General features: G+C 31.9%; 1 protein-coding gene across 1 annotated transcript in view; it reads left to right on the top strand.

The window, feature by feature from the left end:
* Nucleotides 1-5712, top strand: part of LOC106678277 (zinc finger protein 395) — a gene marked incomplete at its 5' end in the record, with an annotated part of 172810 nt that overhangs the window by 53561 nt on the left and 113537 nt on the right.

Raw genomic sequence — 5712 nt, forward strand, 5'->3', positions numbered from 1 at the left:
TCTGTACCGCTACTATCCATGAAGGGTCAAGAGTGGAGGACTTTGTAAGGAAGTACTCTTACTATACCAACGGCTGTGCAAGGAGGTGATTTGGTAAGAATCTCGTTCGGCCGCTAGATCTTTACCCAATTAAGAATACCCACTTTATGAGGCTGGGTGAACCTCGGAGGACTCCCGGACCAACAGGGCTTACTCAATGGCAACAAATAACAAATAATATCTGCCACAGCCGGATTTGAAACCGAGTCCTTGGAGTTAGTAGTTCTAAGTAGTTTTTTGCTTTAAATCACTTTTACTCTAAATTAAATGTTGATTTAATTTTACTTTAATTAAACTAAAGTCTAGATTAAACTGTAAATTCTAAACAGCGAGAAAGAGAAAAACGTTTAAAAAGATAACATGTGTATTCATGAGCTTAAGTTCAACATGTTAAAGTGTGTTAAATGGAAAAAGTTATGTTAATTAGAGAAATATTTCCTTCTTTTAGCATGTTAAGACGATGCAGCATTTAACATGGTAATAGTCTGACAATAGATTTGCTAAATGGAGAATGATGTCACGCAACAGACCAGCACAGCTCCACAACATTTTGTCTGTTGTCGTTATAGGTTAGTTGTTCATAGTTTTGCATTAGTAGTCGTCTATGGTTTTGCATTGTGTTTGTTTTGGACATTTTTAAACTGTAATAAAGTAATCGATACAAATAATAATAAATTAATGAAAAAAAAAATCTAGAGAATGAAATGAGAAATAAGTTAGATGGAGGGAAGATTTTATTATCAGGGTAACAAAAGAAGTAGCTCAGAAAATCCGCATGGAGCTACTTTGAATTTAACGCATAACACGGACTTCGAATTAGGCTGCTCACAGTCCTATATTTTTAACATTTAGCAAGTTAAAACATTTTTCGTTTAACATAACATCATGAATTAACTAATGTATAATAAGCAGTTTATTTATTATATATTCATGAAGTATAGTTGAAGAAGTGCAAGGCATGTATTAAAGCTCTGTTCAATTCTTCTTACTGTTTAAATATACTTTGGAGACCAGGGCAACTCATCATGTCACCAGCTTTTGCTAAAGTGATAAAAAATTATATTTATTTCTAACTTTCGGCTATTTACTCCTTCAAGATTCTGAGAGAGATGTAGAATGAGCCCAATACTGCCCAAACCGAAGACCTGATATAACGGTACCATGACGGACGCAATGGGACCAGACTGCAGGACCTGCGAGGCGATATCTTTAGCCAGGTGACGAGCATGTAGTCAGGCGTCATCGCGATTTTCTTTCCTCCCAGTGTGTCTTGACTAATAGGCTTAAAAATAATTCATACAGCCGAGGGAGGAAATCTTCAATTCGGTGACTCACAAGAATTATGGGGTACTCGAGCTCAAGGTGACGTAAGGATGTGCTTCTTAATGATGCATCGCAAACGTTTTTACGACGCAAATGTAATTTATATCGATAATAAACTATAAATTTTATAAATGCATAATTATTTGATAATGAACATCTACACGTAAACATAAAAATACTTTTAAACAAAAATATCCTAAAATCAAAAAAAGACAATAAAATCTATGAACAAAAATACGTGTAATATGTTGTAAACGTGTAAAATTTAGAATACAGTCATGATAACATTGAGAATTTTTTAAAAAAATATTTTAATTGATATTTACAACTGCATATTATATAATTCATTCAGTAAATTTGATCTTAGTTAAAATGAAGTGTTACAGACGTATAGAGGAACAACCCATTGGTAGCACTCTAATGACATTATACATAAGCAGATCTAGTGGCCATCTTCTTTTCAGGCGCCTCGGAGGATTGTCAGGAATGGAAGGTTACAAACTAGGGGGTTTGAGTGGTTAGGGAGTTTATAATGGAATGAGTAATATCTGGTTCGAGCTAGATCGGTTACATAGGGAACATTCAGGTCTTTATGTATGATTTTATTTGTGACAAAGTAAGAAGCATTGAGGATTTTACGAAGTAATTTGGATTGTAAGGATTGGATACAAGAGGAATTCGAAGGTTTAGTGGAGCCCCTAAGCTCAACTCCATGTACATTAAAAATTAATTTGCAAAATTATATTCAGTAAACCAAACTGGTTTAAGAAGCCATGGTCATAATTTATGAATGGGCAACCTAATGATTAATAATCTGCAGTAATTAATTATTTTACTTATCACTTAATTAATTTTATAACTCTATAATTAGTACTAAAAGAAAGGTCTAGTTGATATAACGTACTTGGCCCCATTTGGTGTCGATAGTAACACTGACTACTTTTGGTCGTACCCTTGCCTCTGGTGACCCTAATCACCCTCAACACATATCCGGCTCTAAGCGAGGACATGTGGAAAATCCGTTTCGATGTCCCAACAGTGGAAAATAAGTTAGGGAGGGGATTTAAATTAACTGATACTAATCATTTCAATTATGAAGATTAAAAAAAAAATTAATAAGAATTGTATTATTTTTTTTTTAGCACAGATTATTATTATGTCGCCGTCTAATTAAAGGTTTGATGAGATATGGCCTAAGGCAATTAACTAAGTAATAAGCGATGTATAATATCAAATATTCTCTTTAATTATGCTCTCTAAACGAATCATTGATAAGATTGGAATAAATTAATTGTGTTTGCCTGGCAATTAACTTCCCTATGGTAAACAGAATAGATAAATTTTCCCTAATCAAGCTATACCGTCAACCGTTTTAATCGTTTAATTCTCGAATATGCTATGAGGCATTCGGTATAGAACATGGTAACTGAAAAATAAATATCAGACACCATGTTTTTAGGACCGAGTGCCTCATATTGATTTTTTTCTTATTTATTCAATTCAAATAAACCTTAAACAAAAAAACAAAATTTTGATTTTAATTCTAGTTTTATAAAGAAGAACCAAAAGAAACAGTAGTTTAGTACAAAATTAGTAATATATGAGAATGTAGTATTATGAAACCTGTTTTAAAAGAGAATCCCTTTTATATTTCGGTCCAAAGATTCTGCACCCAATTTTGAGATTTCAAAGGCACCTATAACAATACCTTAGGTAATACTTTCTTAACATAAGGAAGCGTAGTGGAACGTTTACAAAACTGTATTTTTTTTTTAATTTGAAAAAATGTTTATTGATTAGTTTATTTGTTTAAGAGATTAAAGTTACCTTTCCTATCGGGTCACATCTTCCCATAACACAAAAGAAGTCAAGGATATAAATCGAACCAAATAAAAAATAGAAACTCGCACAAAAATAAAATAAAATGAACTATATAAGAGTAAATTATTGGAAAAAATAATAACTAAAAACAAGGTATTATAATTATAGAATACAACTTCAGGATATGTGAATACATATCTAGTTTCCATAGAATAAAATTTTAGTTTTTACTCACTCATTCCCATGCAAACTGCATTTTTCTAAAACGGCAATGCTGGTAAGATGGAATTTTCCAAAATATTTTACTTAACATTGATAGAAATATGCTTTTCATTAGAAATTTTCAATTGCGATTGTACTTATCTATCTGAAATCTTCAATAATATTTTTTTTTTATTAACATAGACTTGTGATAGAATATTCCTCAAATATTGATTATTATTTTTTTTTTATTATTAGTGTAAATTATAATATTTTTTCTTAAACGCTACTAAAATTATGATTCGTTATTACTGATTTAATTATACGTAAAAATAATTATTGAGATATTTGTAATTTAATTAAATGATATAACTAAGAATTATTCAATGTATTCTTGGTTTGGCTTCAAATTATATTTATTTTGAACAAAGTCCGATAATATGCAATTATAATATTGATAATGTATTTCCGAAACTTTATTATGCAATATATGTGTTGGAAATTGAAATTGTGAATTGCGCGCAAATATATTTTCTTATTACAATTAAATAAATATTTAAAGTAGTTAGGAACCCTCGCCAAAAGTCTACAATCCCATGTTTTTTTCTCTTATTTATATAAGAGATAAATAATTATATACGAAAAACGAAAAGTCGCCTTCATTGCACTTATAGAGTTAATCTGGGAATTCACCAGACCAACAGTTTTTATTGAAACCTAATATTTAAGTAATATTTAATCAAAAACAAATTGGGTTTCTACATGAACATATTCTACTCCAACTAAAAGAATCTGTCATTTAGAAAAAATTATCCATACATAAGGGTTCCTATATTTCGTTTTTTAATTTAGAATTCTGACATTCATTCGATTCGTTCTGACGGTTTTTTTTTTTAAATTATCATACAACCACAGGACAGCTAGTTATTTCGATAAGTTCCCTTTTGATCTATATTGAACAATAAGGAAAACGCTACCAAAGGCTGGAAGCCCGATCTGGGGTCAATCATCGGAAACCAGCATCATTACTGAAAATTGCGCAGTTGTTGCTTTAGTTCTGTCAGGCATCAAAGGGAATCCAACCATCTCATAATTGCTCTATTCCGATTGTAACGGCTTAACCTGAAAAATAAAAAAATAAGGATAATACAATAACTTGACAAATTAGAAAGTGTAGCGACATAAACCTGTAATTGAATCAGATCTTTTTTTATCACCTATATTATTACCGTTTAATATAATTTTCGATACACTAAATTGTAAAAGTATTTGTCAAAAGTGTCTGGGCCATCCTATTTTTATTTTTTTTTTAATTTGTTTAAATTACTGTCACGGTGCAACTAACTCCAAGGACCCGGGTTCGATTTCAGGTGGATAGAAAATTGTTTTCTGTTACACTGTAGTCTTGAGTCAACCATGTGGGTTCTGGAGCCTCCCAGGGGTACCCAGCCTTATAATTGGTTACCCTTAATTGGGTGAAAATCTGGCGGTCGAATGTGATTCTGACCAAATTATCTCTTTGCGTAACCGTTGGTCTAGTAATAGGAACTGTTCCTATCAAAGTACTGAACCCCTGACTTTATGGGTTGTAGCGGTACAGATCTTATTTATTTATTTTTTTTAAATTACTGTCAAATATTTTACCTAGCAACGGGGCATTTGTAGCATTAAAGTCCTGGAGGTATCTTTATTTATGACTAAGGAAGAAGCATTAAGGATTTTAGATTATAAGGATTATTTGCAAGAAGAATTCGATGGTTCAGTGGAATCTTAAAGTTCAACTTCCTTCCGTCCAGAGAGGCCTTATTATGGTAATATAAATGAGTCTTTCGTAATTAGTTGGAAGTTTAGACCAATCTAGATAGTGTTGTAATAGTCTGAATCGACTAGCAGTTTCCTGTCTTATATGAGGTTTCCACGCTAATCGTTTGTCCAAATGTAGTCCTTGGTAGCGGATCTGTTCGACAGGAATAAGTGGAGTGTTATTAAGACCCATAATGTCTTGGGCCAACGTAAGAAAAGAAAAAGAATGACCCATAATTAGACGGGAATCATCGGTTTACGACCAAGGGTAAAGGGGATTTGATGGGGTTTATTGGAATATATTTTAAACTTCCAGTTTTGACACCATTCTGCTAAGAGTGGTGATGTGAAATTGGAGGGTTTGAGACTCAGTGGATGGGTCATTATTCACTGAGAGCACACTTGTGTCATCAGCATATGAGTAAATAAATCTAAACTTAAAAATATAATTTTATAAAAAATATAAAAATAAATTTGTATAGAAAAAATTAAATAAGGAGAAGATGGTTGGGGGTGCGGTCAATG

The sequence above is a fragment of the Halyomorpha halys genome, unplaced genomic scaffold, assembly GCF_000696795.3.
Source record: "Halyomorpha halys isolate HHAL.00 unplaced genomic scaffold, Hhal_1.1 Scaffold10.1, whole genome shotgun sequence".
In the NCBI taxonomy this organism is placed as follows: domain Eukaryota; kingdom Metazoa; phylum Arthropoda; class Insecta; order Hemiptera; family Pentatomidae; genus Halyomorpha; species Halyomorpha halys.